The following is a 22,030-nucleotide window of genomic DNA, read 5'->3' on the forward strand; positions in this document are numbered from 1 at the left end:
CCTGAGTGGATGTTTCGAAACTTTGGATAACTCGAAAGTCCTTTTTCTATCCCCAAGACCCATCTTATTGGTTTTAGAAAGCACTTTGGAGAAGTATCCTAACAGTAGTCATACTTCTTTGGCATATGAGTTCTAGACAAGTATTCATGGCTAGGTTCCAGCTTATTCTGATCTCTGATCCAAATGTCAGGTGTGTCATTTCTGTTGAAAAGTGTGAAAGCTGCAGTCCAATACCCTTACTGAGTGCTCTTCAGCTCTTCCTGAAGCCACTTGCATGCCTTGAGCTGGCTATATATTTTTGCTGCCTCCACCTGCCCCTCACTACGAGTTACTGAATCTGACCTTCCTCTTCAGGCACTCTTAGCAGAGCTCCTTGTCTTTGAATCAGTTCTGTTTGCTTTCTGGAAGAGAAATATAGCTCCTTTTCCATATCCTTATGAGAAGCCTGTCAGGTTTGCATGAATCAGATTATTTACATACTCAGGTAACAGTTTCAGGGGACATGGTTTGGATATACACTTAACAAGCCACAGACAGAAATATATGAAGAATACAAATCAAATATTTTACAAACTACAAAGAAGTACGTGTTATAATGTGTTAAGCTAGGTAAGTAATTTCAAGCACATATAAACAGTTCAATTTTGTGCTATGAAATACTAGTGGTTATCTTTCCAAATGAGGAATATATTTATATAGACATATGTTTTTGGAGGGGTTTGGAAACCACATTCAGTAGTTCTCAGGTCTTACTCCTGACTTGGCACTCAGGGATCACTCCTAGCAGTGCTGGGGAGACAATATGGGTTACCAGAGATTAAACTCCAGTGTGCAAGGCAAGAGCACTAACTGCTGTACTATTGCTATTGTCCTATATTTAATAAGTATTCTTTTATGTATTTCACTGTGTTTTGTTAAATGATTAGCAAAAATAAGCAAAACTAAAATGCTAGCCTTTTAGCATTCGTCATATAGAAAATGCAACTTCATGTTCTCAATATTTTTAGGCAGTAGTCCTTTGGATATTGGAAATATTTTGTTCTCAAAACACCCATAAGTTTATCAATATGGATTTCCTTCATTTATCAAACATAAGTATTAAATATATTTCTATAATTATGTTTTATCTCTATCTTCAGTGTAAAACAACTAAGTGTATAAAAGTCTGTATCACAATTCTTCAAATTATAAAAGATAATATAGCTATTTAAGCATAATATTTTATACATGGTCAAGCATGTTATAATAAAAAACAAATAATTTATTTAATATTGAGTTTTCAAGAGAACTGTACAAAAAAGTAATCTACATTATTTAGAAGTCTTTGTTCCCTTGGCTATTGTCTATTTAATACTATTTAATACTTAGTCATAATATATGGATATTTAATTGCAATTTGAGTTCATTTTAAAATTTTATTTATTTTTGGAAACCATACCTGGGGTACAAAGTGTTCCTCTCAATGCAGAGGTTGAGCATTACTCAAAGCAATGATGGAGATCCACGAATGGCTAGAGATATAACCTGAGACATCTGCATGCAAAAAATTTGTTTTCCTGAGACTATTTTTTATTTAGCATGTTTGACTATCTACTAGTTTTAGACTATATTTGGACTTGTTATATATGTAATTAGGTATTCTTTATAGCTTTCATGTCATTTTTCTAGATGAAAGTTCAGAAGCAATACATAGATCTTCCATTGGAATGAGATATAACAGAAATAATTAATAGTGGTCCAAAATATTTATGCTCTGCCTACAAAGGATAAAATTGTCACTCACAAGTGACTGCCCAACAAAAAATATATTTTGCAGTTTTCTTGCATTTAGATGTCAATATATGTTATCACAAATGGAATGTGAGCAAAATAATGCATATAAATTTTTTAAAAAGTTTTTAAAGGAATTGTATGTGAAACAGTTAATAGATGAAGAAATCTCTATTATTTTGCAATATGAAGGAAATAACTAGTGATTTGTGCAATTTCATGGGTGTTTGAATATAGGTCATTAAATAAAAATGTGCCAAGTCCAGAAGAATAATATCATGTAATGGTATTTATGTAAAGTCTAAGATTTAAGGTAATGACTTTAAGGTGATGGAAATTAGAGAATATTTATCTCAGAGGGGATTGTGGCTTCACTAGACAAAAGACTAAAGAATTTTCAGGTAAAGGAAATAGTTGATCTCTCGCTTGGGATGCTGATGGTAAAACAGTTGTAATGGTTGTCAAAACTCACTGAACTGAATACATGCAGTCTAACTATTTGTATGTAGGTTATACTTCAATAAATAGGAGCTGTTGTTTCTCTGATTTCTTTTTCCCTTGTTTTCTAACTCAGTGGTTCTCAACCAGATGCAATTTGATCTCCCCAGGGACTTTTGACAATGTTTATGATGTTTCTAAACATCACATAATATGCAGGATAGGCCTCTATAACAAAACATTGTCTATTCTAAAAAGCAAATAGTGTCAAGCTCGAGAAATTCTGCTTTTTAAATGCAGAGGGCTCTGGCCCAAGCATACAGTAAAAGGTACCTCCATAAAATGAAAAGGTCAGAGCCAAATATTGTCCAGAATACCAGCAATGCACGTTGTATGGGTTACTAATAATTGTACCTATTTTAAGGTAGTTTTACCTACTTTAAGGTATAATATTGATGTATCATAATTTGTTTAAATATCATTATCATAATAATATGCCAGACTTTAAAATGTTGAAGATGATGTAAGCCCGAAGAATGACAAAAACACAGGATTACCTCACTTATACGTAGCATATAGACTAACTGTATGAGGGAATGCAGTGTTTTAAAGGGGGATGCAGAGATCATGCTTGGCCCAGAGTACAGAATGGAGGACAGACAGAGAAGGAATGATATCTAGGGGAAGAAGAGAGACTGGAAGCAAGAGGGAGCAGTGGTGAAGGGGATCCAAGCACAGAGGTGTCATAAAGAAGTGGTTTATTAAATATAAAAATGCAGAATCAACAGTACTGAAAATATGAAATCTAAACTTTAACAACCAAACTTAAAAATGTGCCTGTCGCATTGGCTTTCTGGGGTGGAGGTGGGTGTGGGTGTGGGTGGGAGTGAACCTCGGAAATCTGATGGGGGGGAAGATGACACTGGCTTTGGAATTGGTGCTGTAACATAGTATGTCTAAAACTCAACTATGAATGACTGGAAATGATGCTGCTTTAATAAAATTTTAAAATAAATACAAATGAAACACAATAAACTGTTGATATTAAGAATCAGACCTACTGTAGTGTCCTTATCAGGAGTTGTAAGTAAATTTGTCTAAAATCTTAATTCAAAAAAAAATATGTTATCTCTAAATAAGTATTGCTATTTTAATTTTCTTAAGATTATTTTAAAATAGATGTTTTGTCTCCTTTATTGTTTTAAATCATAGAATGGTTAGAATTCAACTGCCTAGTGATTCTTGACGGCAACTCTCCAGGTCTTCATTTCTCTGTACTCCCCTCACTTCAATTGTTAGTGACTCCTCCCTTCATTCCCCACTATCACAGGTTATCGTAACTACTTTAGTTTGCTTTGTTTTTTGAAAGTTAGATTATATTCTTTGTGTAAAAGCACAGGTTATGAATAGAAAACATACACAATAATTCAAATAATCATGCTCCTTTATTCAAGGATTTGAGTTAATAATGCCTTTCCTCACCCACTCACCCCCGCCCCCAAACCTTGAACAGATTTTCATCTCATTCGAACCTCCAAAGGCCCTGAGAAAACAAATTATGTATGCGAGTTAACAGTGTTACTCATGGAACTATTTTTATCTTTAAAATAGTGTTGTATGTAAAAAGTCTTATGCATCTTATGTGGCACGCAGCTTATTTATCACTAATTGGAGATATCTTGTGAGTTAGTCTTCTAGGGGTAAAAAGGGAATTGTGTCAGCCTGAACTGATAATGTTAATTTATTAAACGTATCTTCAGTTTCTTTTTTTCTTTCTTTAGGAGGCTAAATTTTGTTATATATTTGCCCTCTTCAGTTAAACCATAGACTTTACGGGGAGAGACCTCATCTCAGCATCATGGTCTGCTGCATGATAATTAAGGAACCTATTCCTGCTAAACATTGTTTAACACAGGGGCATCTGGCGGTGGAGATACAGGGTAAAACAGCTGAGAGTGGGTGTGATGATTAGAGAATAATATTTTTATCTTTTAAATATAGATATATGGAAAGCATTTCTATTGCTGTTGGACTTTTTGGTGAGAGGATGATATGACTGCACTCCTCCTAGCCATCTCTAGTCCTAGAAAGTTGAACCCAAAGCCCACACCAGATAGACTAATTCTGCAATCAGCAAATATCAGAAGAACTTCGGTACCAAGGAGATACTGGGGCAGTAATGAAACGACACCTGTAGCTCAGGTGTGTGTTTATTACATAAGAGAATAAGTTCTGTAAGCCAGCTGATTTAGTGTTTTCTTTTACTTGCAGAATATCTTTCTGGGTCTCTTTGATGATCTGTAGTGACTTTAAGTTTAGTGATAGTCTTAATGAAGCCAGGTATACAGTCCAGGTTCATGAATTAGTCAAAGAATGCTCCAAGAAGCTATCTATCCCATGCACTTAAGATGGGAATTGTTAAACTTCTGTAAAGACTCACTGAATATTTGAGGCATATGAGCTATATGGTTGTTATTACATCTGTTCAACATACTGTTTTAGTGCAGAAGCAGCTATAGGCAAATGAAGAAGCGAATAAACATGGGTATACACCAGTAAAACTGTGTACAAAGCAGGCACTGCGCCAGATTTGATCTACAGATCAAAATTTGTCAATTCTCACAAAGTGATGAAATCTCAACTAACTATGGATGGTCAGGTAAACTGGAGCACAGAGCAACAAATGCACTGCTAGCCTGAATCCCATTTGTTTATTTTTACTCACATTGTTTAGCTAATGAAACAGCCATCTGCTGTAAGATAGTGGAAGGCCAATGCAAAGAGAAAAAAAAATGAACCAGAGGCATATGTGATTGGCTGGATACTTAATAAATTGCTGAGTTGGCTACATTTGGTGGAACCATTTGTTTAGAAGAATTCACAAATTCAATGCCACTGAATGAGTGAGAATATAGCTAAACCAGGTTACTTCCAGTTCACCTGCTTTAATACAAAATATCTGTTACCAATAAAAGCATCATAAAAAATACTTGTGCATAAAGATAAGTGTATTTGGGGAGTCTGTACAAGAATGTTGTGTGAATCAGAGAAGACATACTCCATGATAATAGTGAACACAATAAAAAACAACATGCAGTCATAGAAATCAGGTAAAAGAAAGAACTTAGAGAAGTAGCAATGTTAACTAACTATTGAAAAAATAAGGCAAGAAAATCAAAATAGAAATAGAATATCTTGGCTCAGATGGTATAATGAAAAATTTTTGTAAATTTAAAGTGAATTAGTGTATGGGGATGTAGCTCAGTGATTAAACATTTGGTTTGCTCTTACTTTGCATGTCTGAGGTCCAGGATCTGATAGCTGGCATTTGTGTGTGTGTGTTTATGTGTGTGTGTGAATGAATTTAACACAAATTCAGCAGTGTTCATTTATTTTCCAAAGTGCTTTATTTTCTCTCACTCTTTCTTTAGATGCAGCACTGTCTCTAAAAATAGGTCAAACTAAAATCATGACTTAGAGTAGTTCCTCCAGGCACCTAGTCCCAGAATGAAGCTTCTCAAAGGCTGGCCTCCTCTGTGACCTCCGTATGGATCAGCGGAACCTGTGCATCTTCCATTAAGCATCACATCTTCCTGAAACTGCTCTTTCACCTGCTTAGCAGAGTAGGATGCATTGTATTATACTAATACACACTTTGTGAGGCATTCACATCAACTCTTTGGTGAATTCTGATTAATATAAGCACACACACAAAGAAAACAGAACAAAGAAAAGCATCCTTAAGAAGCACCTGGGAAAGACCTTACATTAACTCTTTCTAATTAAGTTCTGTCTGTCTCTTTGTGGATGAAGCATGAAGCCCTCTAATTCTTCCGTATAATTTTCCCCACAGCCTGATTGCCACTTTGTTATTAGTTAAAATCCCTATGCTTTTAAGCTGCTGGCAGGTCACTTAGCAGGAATAAACACATTTACAGGTGTCTCAAGAAGCAAAGCTCTAATGCCTGGTATGGCAAAATGACTTCCTTTACAGTATTCTCCCTATGACGTGGCTCCTAGCTAGGCTGCCATTCTATCACAGAATGGGTTGCTTACAAATCATAGAGGGATGGAAAAGAGTCATTATTACAGCTTTTGTTAGTAAGAACAGACTGACAAATTAAACCAGAAATATAATCTTGACTTCTTATACTTAGTTTAGTAAAACTACCTGGTAAAGAAGCAAAATGTGTCAGGTAGCTTTGGCTCAGGCCTTGAAGCCTTTTTTTGTCCTGATTTTTAGTTATTTCTTTTTATCCTCCTTGAATATCCTACTTTGCATTTTCCCCCCTGCAATATCCCTTATCTTCTCCACATATGGCTTAGCAGAGTCTCACTTATGATCCTTAATCCAATTCAAATAAATATTTCTCCCTCTGTGAAAGTCCTCTACTTTCTCAAAGACAGTTATTCTCTCTGCTGTGCTTTCATTATGAATATAGAACATTTCATATTGAAGTTGACTAAGCTAGCTTTGTGTTTAACTCTCTCCATTTCCTACGAGTCTCTGACCTTCAGGTTCAGGTTCTCATCACTGTGTTCAGTATTTATTCATCAATATGCATCACTATTGTTCAGTATTTAGTAGATGATTAGTAATTCTCTGTGGATCCAATTCCAAAGTTATATGCCATTTTAAAAAACATTGTCCAACAATGTATTTATCTGAGTACAAAACAGATTCAACAAAGCTAAACATTTTGGGGAAGTCTGACAGAACACAATGCCTATATGAAAAGTATAAACTTTGTCAAATCCTACTGAATTCCAGAAAGTAATTTTTCATTTTAACATCTGGTGTGATGTCACCTTAGATGCCACATTTGATTTCCTAAAGGTTTTTCTCATCCCTTTACTTCCCAACCTATTTAAGTCTTTTCAACAAATGAAGTCCCAGGACTTGATCAGTCTACCCTCCCCACGAGGAGGTGGCTCTTACCTAGAAAATGGCTCTGAGAACAAGAAATGAGTCAAATGGTAATTAAACGGGGTTGCTAACCTGTCTCTTGAGGGAGTGGCTTAGGGTACAAGATGAAGGGATAGCTATTACAGAGGCCTCTAGAGAAAGTTTGGCACACCTGAGGGACAGTAGCCATTTAGCAGAGAGCAGTTCCAGTCACTGATTGGGTGCAGACAGCGCCTGTCCCCCTAAGTATTCTATTCAATGATAGAATCTGTCATTGTCACTGTCATCCCCTTGCTCATTGATTTGTTCGAGCGGGCACCAGTAACGTCTCTCATTGAGAGACATTGTTACTGTTTTTTGCATATCCTATACGCACAGACTCAATACTCTCTGTAGCTTGCCAGGTTCTCCGAGAGGGGGTGAGGAATTGAACTTGGGTCGGCCACGTGAAAGGCGAATGCCCAACCGCTGTGCTTCACTCCAGCGACTTTAGAGTCTAAAGTTTGGCCCTACTCCCTTCGCTGGTCATCAAGTTCACATATACTGTGATTCAATATAGTAGCCTATTTGAGACTCTTTTCTGGAGTTTGGAAACTTTATTCAGAGAAATGCTGTTATAAATGTTGTTTAGAGTCCCACCTGGTCCACTTTTCCTTGATAACCCGTAAATGAACCTGCAAGGAAGAGAATCAGTATAATATTTTCAACTATGTCTATCAACTCTTCACAATATGGTTTCTATGAGGAACTATATTTTAGGTCTCACACGTGGATGCCAATTTCCCCCCATCTCTGTTCTGACCAAGGAAGCATTCACTGACAAAGCTTGTAACTCCTAAGAATTATTTTTCTCATGTTTTAAACAAATTAGAATCCCCTCCCTTACTGATTTTGATAAGATATTTCTTCTTTATTTTCTTCTGCCACTAGTTAAGATATTCTTGTTGGGTAAGGTAGAAATGGCATCTCAGTTGCTCTGATTCTTTAGGAAAAATTTTATTTTTACATGTGGGCCATTCTTGGATTGAGAGTATACTTGTTGGAGAATATAAGTACCAGGTTGTGAGTATACATACATGTGCATCGCCATGTTTATTCATGTGTACATGTGTACATAAACATATTTATGTACATGTCTCATTGGCATTCATGAATATAAACAGTGTATACTTCCACTTTTTGCCTTTCAGCATGTAGATTCCTATCATAATATTGGTGCTTCACTAAACTTACTATACTTTTTAACTTTTTCAGCCTGCTCTAAGACAGAGGTTAATTGTTGGTGTTCAATTTGACTTTTCTTTGCCCTTGGGATTTCATCTCAGAGTGTTATTTTTGTGCATCACGAGCATTAAAATGATTATTACGCAGTTTGAGAATAATTTGAATATGACTATCATATTTGATGACATTTTACTGAAGACAAATTTCTGCTTTTTAAAAGAGCAGAGAATGCTGCAAAAATCACCACAAGAATAAAGAAGTGTTGAAGTAGTTTTTAGATACTTGCTGTTTGTTTACTTATCTGATTATAAATATAAAATACTTGCTAGGATGCTTCTAGCTAATGGCACTAAAATGCAGGCACAATGTTTGACTAAGATAATGTTCTATGATTCAGGAAAACTCTACCCTTGGTGTCACCTTACAGTTTAAAAATAGCTCTCTCATGACATTTGCTGTTTTGCCTCTGAGTCTGTACATCCCACCCCCAATTCAGACTGAGCTTGTAGGAGACAGGAACTTCTAAAACAATCTACCTGATGATTCTGAACTGGGATCTATTCTTGACGCTATATTCCATAACCAGCCTTTTCTTGTAATTCAAATGGGAGACAGAAGCAGAGGGAGGAATATATAAGTGATCTGACTATAGACTAATATTTGTATTCACCTCAAACAGCTGAAACATTTTAGAGAATTTCAAAAATAAATTTGGGGTACAGTCACAATGAATGGTATTCTAATTATATCACCATTCATACTGAATAAAACCAATGGTTAGCATTATTTAGAGTGACAATTTTCACCTAAATGAGACTATTTTCTCTTGGATCATTCATGGTGCTGGTGCCTCCAAAATATCAATAAAGCAATATTTCCATTCAGATGCCAGCATTCACTGTTACTTTAAGGTCAGGGGAAATGGGTCACAAAGATGCTCTCTTGGTCCTACTGCAAGACACACCAGAACTGACTTACTTACCTGGGCTGCTGAAGAAGGTGGGGTTTTGTGCCCATCGAATCTGAAAAGAGGGGATCATGAAAAGACTTGAGTTTCTCCAGTTGTCACTCCCATACTGGTTTTAAAATTTCATTTTCATTAAAATATTAATTACTCATGGGAAATTATGATTATAATTGTCACCATCATTGTTATGACTAATTTGGACCCTCCCAGTGATGCCTGGCACTCGGGTTCATTCCCAGTGATGCTCTGATGGTTCTGTGATTGGGCCTAGAGTTGGCGTGTTCAATTTTAGTGATGCTGGGGAACCATTTGGAATTTGGAATTTGTTGGGAGCAGAGGTAAGGAGAGATAGACTGGGGAGAGAGGCAGGATGAGGAGAGAGCACGAGCTGAAAGTCTGAAAAGCCCAGCCCTTCCTGCGAAGCCAGTGAGGTCAGCTCCTGTGACTACTTGTCTTTGTACCAGAGGAAGCAAATGCATCCTTTGGCCAAAATGCATGTCCTTGGATTCTTAAAGAATTTAACCAGTCAGATTAGCATAGATTGCAAGTTGCATGAAGAATACCTTCTGCCCATTTCCTTGTAATGATTCCTGGGCTGAGAAATAAATATTTAACCTTAAGGGCAGTCAAGGCTCTCACTGCAGGAGGCTGAGTCCCCTTCCTTTTTTCTCTTATTTATGTCTCATTTCCTTCCTTCCTTCCTTCCTTCCTTCCTTCCTTCCTTCCTTCCTTCCTTCCTTCCTTCCTTCCTTCCTTCCTTCCTTCCTTCCTTCCTTCCTTCCTCCCTCCCTCCCTCCCTTCCTTCCTTCCTTCCTTCCTTCCTTCCTTCCTTCCTTCCTTCCTTCCTTCCTTCCTTCCTTCCTTCCTTCCTTCCTTCCTCCCTTCCTTCTTTCCTCCCTCCCTCCCTCCCTCCCTCCTTCCCTCCTTCCCTCCCTCCCTCCCTCCTTCCCTTCCTTCCTTCCTTCCTTCCTTCCTTCCTTCCTTCCTTCCTTCCTTCCTTCCTTCCTTCCTTCCTTCCTTCCTTCCTTCCTACCTTCCTTCCTTCCCTCCTTTCCTCCTTCCCTCCTTTCCTCCTTCCCTCCTTCCTTCATTTTTGGTCCTGGTGATCAGACCTTTGTTAGCTGCATTCACAACCAAGCACCTGCTGTATTATTTCTCTAGCCCCATGGTTTGGATCTTGAAATGGAAAAAGGATATGAACCAAAAAAATTGCAATTCTAATTACAATTAATTAATTGTATGTCAAATTTTCTTGTTTTAGAGTATCTATGCTAATGTCAAATTTTCTTCTGTTTTAGAGTATCTATCAGAGTCATGTAAGTTGAATGAATGGTATGTGGAAAGTCTGTAATATGTTTACATTTTTTCTATAAATTTAAAATTATTCCAAAATAAAAGTTTTATTTTTAAAATAAAATGAAAAAAGGAACATACTGTCTCAGCTCATAGTAACCTTATTTTGCTAAAGTAGAAGTGTATTTGATGCTGAAATATTCTCTGAAATGTAAACAATATAAAATTTATTCAGGAAATACATATTTTATTAAATGTTTAATTTTGCATAGTTCATGGTAGAAAGTGTTTTTTAATAAATCTGTTTAGTTGAACTGACACGGAAAGACTAGTGAATGTGATTTGTTCTGACCTTTTTGTACAATCTGAATTAGAGATCACATTAAATGGTAAATGAGGATTTCAGAATACCTTCCATCTGGCCCCTTCAAATCAGGACTTAAGAGTCTTCAATGTGTGCAAGGTTTAATAGCAAAAGGAATGATTCCATCCTACTGGGAAAAGATGGTATTATTGAGCAATCAAAGATAAAATTACAGGATTAAAGAAGAGCCAAAGAATGTTTCCACTAGTCTCCTTGTTAAAAGAAAGTGCACAGAACTTTTTATAAAACAGAGTTTATTTTATCCAGAGAGATTAATTTACCAGTGAAGCAATTCTGCAATGATAGGCATGCTAGCATTTGAGAGAAGGCGAAAAGTAGAGCAGTATGTAGAGACTGCATGCTGTCCTGGAGAAATTGCTAAAAGGCCGAGGGGCAGAGCAAATATCTACATGCCAAAGGGAACAAGTGCTGGTGTTTTCTCATGGAAACTACCAGAATCCTCTATAGAATAAAGGTAGTAAGAATATGAGTAATCCTGACATAGGCTTAGACATCTGATTCCTAATCCAAAGGTCTCCCCTTTAGTAGAGGGAAGGAGATTCCAGTGAAAGAATTCTTGCAGAAGATTTAGGGCATTATTTAGAGAGGACGGGGTCACCTGGAGAACTTTGCTCAATTCACAGAATTTCTGCAGTGAAGTGGAATTTGCATTTGCAGCAAGTTCTCAGATGCTGCTGATTCTTCAAATCCAAGTACCATGAATAATGACTTTCCTTTTTTGAGTATCGTGGTGAAATTGATTGAGGCTTTTTTTTTTTTTTCAGAAAAAACAATTGGGGAAACCCAAACTCTTTGTTAATATTTTGTCTTTCCGTAAGTTATTCTCTCTAGTGTCATGGTAAAATATCTGGTTTGAAATTTTGTTTTCAAGTCAAGTAATTTTATTTAAATATAGATGAAGGGATCAAGAGAGAGGAAAGGAGATATGTTTTATTAAAGAGAAACCATAGGCATCTCAAAGGGCAAAAAAACCCAGAGTACCTATCTTAGGTTAAGGATTGGAGATGGCAAACACAGGTATTTGTAGATTAGGTCAGGCAGCCATCCACATCTTGCTTCCTTAGCAGTTCTGGCTTGTTTTTCCATCAGATGTCAGATTTGCAGATTGTTTGGAAGTCTGCACGTGTAAGCAAGCTAACCCATATGGGAAGCTTTAAATAAGCAGTCCTGGGCCAAGATCCTTTTCTGAGGTGGGTCATGATGCTGAATCTCCTGTGTAGAGATATCTCTATAGAACTGTATCATCATCACTATATTTCCTTCCCATAAGTGGAATAAAATTTACATCGTAAAGTGAATGGCCCTGGGGCTCATGATAGTACAGTGGGTAGGGCACTCACCTTGCATGTGGCCCAACCATGGTTTGATCCTCAGCACCCCATGTGGATCCCCGAGCCCACCAGCACTGATCCCTGAGCACAGAGCAAGGATTAATCCCTGAGCACTGCTGGGTGTGACCCCAACCCCAAAATAAATAAAAATAAATTAAAGTGAATGATCTTACGCCTTCTGTCTACTTCTGATTTGTTAGTACTATATATTTTTTCTTCTTTTAAAAAGTAGTTTTTTAATTCATGTTTGTCTGTTTGTTTGTGAGCCACACCCAGTAATTATTCCTGGGTCAGTACCCATGGAATACTCCTGGAAGGCTCCTGGGATATCATATGTGGTGCTGGGGACCCAGGTCAGCTGTGTGCATGATAAATGCCTACTCACAGTACTATTGCTCCAGCCACTAAAAAATAGGCCTTGTTTGGTCCTGGAGCAATAGCACAGCGGGTAGAGCATTTGCCTTGCATGCGACCGACCCAGGTTCGATTCCCAGCATCCCATATGGTCCCCTGAGCACCGCCAAGAGTAATTCCTGAGTGCATGAGCCAGGAGTAACCCCTGTGCAATGCCAGGTGTGACCCAAAAAGCAAAAAAAAAAAAAAGGTCTTGTTTTATCTGTAATAATAAAGGAATACAAAGCCATTATAACATTTTAGAGCATATATGAAAAGGTAAAAATAAATTCTATAAAATTCTATTGTTTAAAATATTTAATATTTTATTTTAATATTTAAAATGTAATATTTAGTAATTTTAAATGGCATGTCTTTTTTGGTTTTGTTTTTCATTCTGTTTTGTTCTCGCCTCTTATGAATGAATAAATGTATGTGAAATTATGCAAATATTTTAAATTTGGGAGTCTACAGTAACCTTGTTTTGTGGGTTTTATTTTTTTTTAGTATTTTGGGGACCACATTGGTCAGAGTGTGTCAGAAACTGCACCTGGGTTGGCCGTTGGCACAGCATATGCCTGATCCTCTGTATTATCATTCTGAACTGCAATTTTTCACTTTTAAGGCAAACAGTGACAAGCAGAAATAGTAATCAGCGTTGATTTTGAAACAGATATTCTAGAGATAATGATACCTCAAGCAGAGAGCTAAGTCTAAGAGCAGGATATGTGCTTATCATGGCATTACTATTTTTACTATAAATCAATATGATTTTATTTCTGTATTATTTCATATAACCTGGTAGTTTGTATTTGAGTCTGGTAACAGTAAACCAATTTCCATAGAAATGAATGGTGATTGCTTCTTTGACCTCTGCTATTTCTCTTATGAGAGGCTTCCTGGTAACACTCTTTAGTTGGATTGGGGAAAGCTAGTTTTGAGACCATGATTTCCTGTATGTGGTTTATATTCAACATAAAAGCCACTATCTTTTCTCTAACTGATCTGATATTTTTCTTTATCTGTGAACATTCTTGGCTTTCTTATACTGATGTTTGTCCTGCTCATTATTATTCCTAATTAGAACTTTCTTCCTTCAGATATCTATATCTGATTAACTAGTTCTCTTCCTATAGCAGGAAGGGCTTTTGCACGCATGCAGCCAACTCCACGTTTGATCCCTGGCACCATAGATAGTCCCCTGAGCACATCAAGAATGATCCCTGAGTGCAGAGCCAGGAGTAAACCCTGAGCACCTCCAAGTGTGGCCCTGTCACTGTCACTGTCATCCCGTTGCTCATGAATTTGCTCGAACAGGCACCAGTAATGACTCCACTGTAAGACTTATTGTTACTATTTTTGGCATATTGAATATGCCATGAGTAGCTTGCCAGGCTCTGGCGTGCGGGTGAGATACTCTCAGTAGCTTGCCGGGCTCTCTGTGAGGGGCGAAGGAATCAAATCCCGGTAGGCTGCGTGCAAGGCAAATGCCCTACCCGCTGTGCTATCGCTCTAGCCCTAATGCTAAAAAAACAAAAACAAAAACTAACAAAAAATGTAAGGCTCTTTATGGCCCACTAAAAATGTCTTTCATGATCAGAAAGAGAGCACAGTGGGTTGGCTGCTTGCCTTGTACATGACCAAGCCAGGCTTGGCCCCCAGTATTGCATACAGTCACTGGAGGAGCCCGAGTGATCCCTGAGCACAGAGCCTGGAGTACGTCCTGAATATATACAAGCATAGCCCCAAAAGCAAAACACTTCTTAAGTATACTACAGACTTTAAATTCCTCCTTTTATTTACTCCTTGTTAGCAATCACGGCTAACAGGATTGTGTACTTAGCTTATTTACCTTATTATCAGCTTCCTCAGTTAAGATAGAAACTGTACAATAGAAGTTGACCTGATTGTAGAGCTTACATTAAAAACTGAGTTGTTCCTCAAACTGTCCCCAGAATAGTGCCTAAAACAGAGTGAACACTTTATTGATACCAATTTTTAAATGCTGAAAATATTCTGTCTTGATTTTATTTTATTGATTTTTTGAAAGTCATAATTTCAGAACCCTCTTTTGGTTTCTTTTTAAAATTGCATTTTGTTTTAGAATTATGTGTAGGTAACATGTTTGCTCCAGCCTGCAGCGGTTAGGGCATTCGCCATGCATGCGGCCAATCCAGATTTGATTCCTCTGCGCCTCTCAGAGAGCCCAGCAAGCTACCAAGAGTATCTTGCTCTCATAGCAGAACCTGGCAAGCTACCCGTGGCATATTTAATATGTCAAAAACAGTAACAAGTCTCACAATGGAGACGATACTAGTGCTTGCTTGAGCAAATCGATGAACAATGGGATGACAGTGACAGTGACAGTGAACATGTTTGCAATAGTATTGTCATTGGTACTTCAGATATAGTTACATCAGCCGAACATCACCAAGTGTCCACTGTCTTCCACCAGTGTCCTTATGTCATGTATAGTCCAGTAATTATTACCCCAGTCACTCACCTGTACCCTGCTTGGTAATATCACTGTTGCCAGGGATTTGTGGTATAATTCAGTGCTGTCTATTTCCTTATAATGTTTATACACCAGAGATAAGTGAAATCAGCTATTGTTTGTCCTTATCCCTCTGACTTATTTTGCTTATTATGGTGTCCTCAAGTTTAATCAAGCTACAATTAATCGGTTTCATTTTTTCTTATTGCTGCATATCAGTTCATTGTGTATATATGCCATGGCTTCTTTATTTCATTCACCTCTTGTTGGATATTTATATTGTTTCCATACCCTAGGTATTGTACTAAGAGCTGCATAAATGTGAATTATATATCACTACCACTATCACTGTCATCCTGTTGATTGTTGATTTGCTTGAGTAGGCCCAGTATCGTCTCCATTGGTTCTAGCCCTGAGATTTTAGTAGACTCTCTTTACTCATCCTTCCCAATGGTGCTGCATTAGAGGCTCTTTCAGGGTCAGGGGAATGAGACCCATCATTGTAACTGTATTTGGCATATGAATATGCCAGAGGGAACTTGCCAGGCTCTTCCATGCAGGCAGGAAACTCTTGGTAGCTTGCCAGGTTCTCTGAGAGGGAGAGCTGGGCTATAAGATGTCTATCAGCTTCCAGTAGCTTGGTTTTATAGTCTCTGCATGTTGACCGTTGATGGGATTACATGGTGGGGGGAGCAGTTTGTGGGTGTGGCTGCCAAGCTACTGGAAAATGGGGGATCTGGGTGGAGGAGGCCCAATCCCGATCGAGCAGTCTTGGAGATCTCAGCCTCAGGTCCCGCACACCTGGGTTCCACTGACAGTTCCTTCATGCGTTTCATGCGTGAGGCTTGTCCGAACATGTGGAAGGGGTCTTGAGCATAGCTGTGGCTGGGTTTTGAAAGTCTTCAGCTGATGGGGCTCTACTTGGGCGACCTTGAATTATATATATATATATATATATATATATATATATATATATATGAATAATTTTCTGTTTGGACATGCTTAGAAGTGCAATGACTGTGTAATCTGGCAACAAAAACATTTCTTGAGAAATATCCAAAATCTTTTCTACAGAAGAGGAAACACCCAGTATTCCTACCAACAATGGAAGAAATCCCTTTTTACTGCATCCCTGTCAACAACACTGATTGTTTCCAGTCTTTTTGACTTGTATTTTTCCAACAATAAGTGACAATGACCATTTTCCTATGCCTATTGGCCATCTGTATGTCTTATTGAACATGTATTCCTATCCACACCCCATTTTTTTGACGTGGCCATTTAATTTTATTGTTGAGTTTGTGAGTACTTTGTGTATTTTGGAGATTGTCCCTTTATTTATTGTATGATGTGTGAATTTCTTCTACCATTTCAGTAGGATTTCTTTTTGTTTTGGCACAATTTTTTTTTGTCATGTAAAAACAAATGTCACATTTGTTTATTTTTGTTTGCTTTGACAGTGAAGTAAAATAATTGAAATCAATTATTTTGGAGCGGAAGTGTGAGCCAACACACAGTGATGCTCAGGGATTACTCCTCTGTGTTCAGGTGCCTGGCCTGGTTTTGCTGAGAGTGAGACTGAGCTGAAATCACTGATGCAGGACAACACTTTAACCTCTGTGCTATCTTCCTCATTCCTGAAAATACTGCTGAAGTCTGTATTCTGGAGAATTCTGCCTGTGTTTTCTTCAATGTACTTTTTGGATTCTGGCCTAATCTTTAGATCTTTAACCCATATTGAGTTACACCAGACAATGGTGTGATTATGGATCCAGTTTTACTAGATTGCATGTGGCTTTTTAGTTTTATAACACCATTTGTTTAAAAAGCTCTCCTTCCTCCATTTCATGGACCCATATCCATTGTCTACAATCCTTATAGATTAACTGTCTATAGGTCTAGAGGGTTAATTGTGGGCTGACAATTCCATGCCAATGATTTGAGATTCTATATTTATTTCAGTACCATGCAGTTTTGATTAATATAGCTTTATATTATACTTCAAAGTCAGGAAATGACTTTACATAAACCTCTCATCTTCTTTCTTCTTTGAATAGTTTTGGCTATTCGTGGAGTTTATGATTTCATACAAATTTTAGTTGAGTTTTATTCTAAGTCTAAGTAATATCATCAGAATGTTTATAAGATTTGCTTTAACCCTATATAATGCTCTCAGTATGATGGTCTTTTTGACAATGTTAATTTTTTCAATCTATGATCAAGGAATATTTCTCTATTTCCTGGTGCACTATTCATTTTAATAGTATCTTGTAGTTTTCTTTGTATTTATCCTTTTCATTATTTTCTGATTACTTGGGTATTTTTTCGGACATTATTTTAAATAAGGCCGTCATTTTTTCTTTTTCTCCTACTTATGAAATAGATCTTGTGTATTCATGTTAGACTGCAATTATGATTTATTAATTTATTGTTTTTTAAGTTTTTATTCAAAAGGAGTCTTTAGGGTCTATGTGTAAAATTTTCTTTTCCAATTTGGATACCTTTGATTTATGATTACTACCTAGTTGCTGCAGAGATGTCTTCCAAGATTATGTTGAGTAATAGTGAAGAAAGTGACATCCTTGCATTGTACCGGATGTCAGAGGAAAAGCTTTCATTTTTGGTCATTACATTTGATGTTAGCAGTGAATTAGCTGTAAATGCCATTACTCTAATGAAGTAGACTCTATCCCTATTTTGTTTTTCCTTTGCATGGCTCTTAGATCTTATCAATATCTTTCTCTATATCAATTGATACAAACATATGTTTTTTATCTTTCCTTTTGTTGATATGGCACCTTATATTAATTTATTTACATTTATTGAACAATCCTTGTTGATTGTGAATTGATCTCACTTGATCATGTATATGATTCTTTTATTATATTGTTGGATTTGATTTGCTAATATTTTATTGAGAATCTTTTCATTAACATTTATAAGAAATATTGATAGTATAATTGTATTTTTTTTGTAATAGATATGGCCACTTTTAGCGTCAGGGTAACGTTGGCTTTGTAGAAGCAGTTTTGAAGTATTCCTATTTTTCCAATATTTTGGAATAGCTTAAGGGTACAGGTAGTAAGTCTGCTTTGAAGGTTTGGTAGAATTCACCAGGAAAGGCATTTGGATCTGGGTTTTAATTCTTAGGAAGCTTTTCAATTGAACATTTAGGACTCTTGTTCCATTTCTGTTTGTCTTGTTGATCTGTTCAATGGCAAGAGTGTTACAATAAAGTCTCCCACTATCATTGTATTCACATAGCTGTATTTTCTCAAGTATGTTAGTAGATGCTTTGGAAACTTTTATTTTTTGCATATATGTTGATAAGGGATAAATCTTCTTGATCTGTTGACCTCTGAAACAGTACACCACTACGTAATGTTCAGCCTTTTTATTTATTAACATTAGCTTGACTATCATTTTGTCTGTTAAATATAGCCATCCGTCGTCCTTTTTTAAATCTACCCGTCTGTATGATTATTCTCCATCCTTTCACTTTGGGACCATTTGTCATGAGAATTCAAGAACGTCTCCTGTAAGCATTAGAAAATTTGATTTTGTTTCCTAATCTATCTAGCTATTCATTTACTTTATAGAAGTATCAAGTCCATTGACATTTAGAAAATTATTGATATGAATTAATTTCTTGCCTTAGATAAATTTTAACTGAGGATTTTGTTTGTTTTACCATTCCACATATGGTTTTTCATAAGAAGCCACATGTTAATTCTTGCAGAATTGGCTTGGATGTAGTAAATGTGTTAAGCTCGTTATCGTCTAAAATTGTTTTATTTTATTTGTTTATTTATCTCTCAAATCTTAGTGATATCTTTTCAGGGTAGAATATTTTCTGTTGCTAACTTTTTTAATTCAGTGGTTTAAATACATTGTCCCTTCCTGCTTGTATAATTTCATTTGAATAATCTGGTGAAACTTTTATGCTATTTCCCCTGTTTGAGGAATCTTGCCTCTTTATTGCCATTCTAAGGACTCTCTTTTGGGTTCTTGATATCTTGACTTCCATGCATCTTGGTGTGTGTGGTTCTGTTTGAATTTGTTTGGCATTGCTCACATCTTCTGGAGTGGTGCCCATTTCTTCAGATTGGGAAAGTTCTCAGCTGTTTGGTTTTCCACCAGCAATTTTTCACCTCTCTTTCATTCCTCTCCTTCTGGAATTGCTATAATCCAGAAGATGTCCCTCTATTTGTCATTAAATATCTGAACTTTTCTTGATTTTTTTTAAAAAGTCTCTTAGTGGTTGCAGCTCTTTTAGAATTTCTCTAGCAGGTTTTCCAATTGCTAGGGAAACCCCCCAGAAGAAAAATAATTAAGTAAATGAGAATAAAAATTCTCTTTTCTATAGCCTCTTCTTTATAATGCCATGTGCCTTGTTTTGACACAAGCAGGCATTGTCTTGCATACCCCTAACCCAGGTTAAATCCTTAGCTCCCCACATGATCCTCCAAGCCTGCCTGGAGTGACCCCTGAGCACAGAACTAGGAGTAAGCCCTGAGCACCACTGGGAATAGCCCCAAAACAAAATGAAACAAAACAAGTCATTAGAATTTAAAGTTTTTAACTGTGACAATAGAACTAAGATTACCAAGTTGAATTAGATGGGAGAATGGGATTGGGGAAGAAGGGAAATTTAGAAGGGATCTCTACTAAATTCATCATGAACAAATTTATAAACCACACTGTTCAAATTAAGCTGAGGGGGAAAGGCCCTAAGGATAGTGGTGTAGTATTTCTAGTACTAATAGTGGTAGGAGTGGTGTAGCAATTTTGTACATTAAGGGCACAAGCATCCACACTATGTAAACATGCTGTATCAATAATAATAATAATAATAATAATAATAATAATATTTCATAATATCTTTCCCATATTTGAGATTGTCATTCTCTGACTTAGAATTTTTTTAAAAATGACATAATAGTTTATAAGACTATCTCTTAAGGTACAGATTCACACTTCTTGGAATATGTATTTCAGCCCTTACTGCACCCACACTCAACTCTCAGTATCCCTCAACTGCAGTCTTCTGCACTCTTTCACCAGATTCAGAATCAATCTGGTGGTATCAGGGATTTCCTCTGGCTTTGTGCTCAGGGGTCTCTTTTGGGGGTGTTCAGGGGAGCATATGGAGTGCCTGGATCTAACCCTGTCCTGCTATGTGCAAGCTGGGCACTGTCCCCTCTTCTATCTCTCCAGCCTTACAATCAATTTTTGGGGCTCCCAGTAGTTAGAACTTGCATCATATTTGTTGAAAATGTTCATAATAAAAAAATGATTTTTTTATTCAGTTAGCTCATTGTCAGATCATTCCAGTATCCATTACTAGACACATCCACTATGATATTATGTCATAGTATAATATATACAATGTATTATGTATAAAAGAGAGTCTCTTGCCCATGCTCCTGGCTATCTTCCCCAGGGTCCCTCATAGGGGGTGGGCTCCAGCTTCCCTCCCCACCCCGAGCAGAGCTCCCACGGCCGAAGACTTCCAGAGCCTAGCCACAGTCATGCTCAAGGCCCCTCTCCACACGTTCAGATGAGCCTCATGCATGAAGGTACTGGCAAAGGGACCCAGGTGTGTGGGACCTGGGGCTGAGACCTCCAGGCCTGCTCAGATCAGGACTGGGTCTCTTCCTCTCAGATTTCCCATTTCCAAGTAGCTAGGCGGTCACACCCAGGGACTGCCCCTGGCTCTGTGTAATCCCACCAACGGTCAACATCCAGAGACTATAAAACCAAACTCCCGGAAGCTCGCTGCCGATTTTTGTCCATGCATCATCTTATAGCCTAGTTCTCCCTCTGGGAAAACCTGGCTAGCTACCAAGAGTTTCCTGCCCACATGGAAGAGCCTTGCAAACTCCCCATGATGTATTCATATGCCAAAACCAGTAACAAGCTGTGTCTCATTCCCATGACCCTAAAAGAGCCTCCAATGCAGCATTATTGGGAAGGAAAAGTAGAGAGAGGCTTCTAAAATCTCAGGCAGGGCTAGGACGAATGGTGATGTTACTGAGACCACTCGAGAAATTTGATGATCAATGGGACGATGATGATGATGATGATGATGATGATGATGATCTACAAAAGATAATATGCTATAGCACATCCATATTAGATTTGTTAGATGTGATTTAGTATGCAGTTATTGGTTAAATTTCCGTTTCTAGAAGTCTTCAACTTTATAGTAAAACTCTTATTCTCTCAGGTGTATCCTTTATTACCTACTTTGTCTGATTTTATAGCATTAGGAGTGAAAAATTCATACTAGACCCTGTAATCTAAGTTAGTCACTTTCCCTGTTGCTGTCTCAGAAGTTCGTTCTTTCTTTCTTTCTCTCTCTTCCCTCCTTCCCTCCTTCCCTCCTTCCCTCCTTCCCTCCTTCCTTCCTTCCTTCCTTCCCTCCCTCCCTCCCTCCCTCCCTCCCTCCCTCCCTCCCTCCCTCCTTCCTTCCTTCCTTCCTTCCTTCCTTCCTTCCTTCCTTCCTTCCTTCCTTCCTTCCTTCCTTCCTTCCTTTCTTTCTTTCTTTCTTTCTTTCTTTCTTTCTTTCTTTCTTTCTTTCTTTCTTTCTTTCTTTCTTTCTTTCTTTCTTTCTTCTTTCTCTCTTTCTTTCCTTTCTCCTCCTCCTCCTCCTCCTCCTCCTCCTCCTTCTTCTTCTTCTTCTTCTTCTTCTTCTTCTTCTTCTTCTTCTTCTTCTTCTTCTTCTTCTTCTTCTTCTTCTTCTTCTTCTTCTTCTTCTTCTTCTTCTTCTTCTTCTTCTTCTTCTCCTTCTCCTTTCTTCCTTCTCCTCCTCCTCCTTCTCTTTCTC

At 37.4% G+C, this 22,030-nt stretch overlaps 1 protein-coding gene and 1 non-coding gene across 3 annotated transcripts in view; both read left to right on the forward strand.

The window, feature by feature from the left end:
* Nucleotides 1-22,030, forward strand: part of ZMAT4 (zinc finger matrin-type 4) — a 529,730-nt gene that overhangs the window by 199,459 nt on the left and 308,241 nt on the right. The window lies entirely within an intron of this gene.
* Nucleotides 19,457-19,517, forward strand: LOC129401481 (U7 small nuclear RNA). Its single transcript, XR_008628372.1, has one exon. It is a non-coding gene; the product is annotated as a U7 small nuclear RNA (small nuclear RNA).

The sequence above is a fragment of the Sorex araneus genome, chromosome 1, assembly GCF_027595985.1.
Source record: "Sorex araneus isolate mSorAra2 chromosome 1, mSorAra2.pri, whole genome shotgun sequence".
Lineage (NCBI taxonomy): Eukaryota > Metazoa > Chordata > Mammalia > Eulipotyphla > Soricidae > Sorex > Sorex araneus.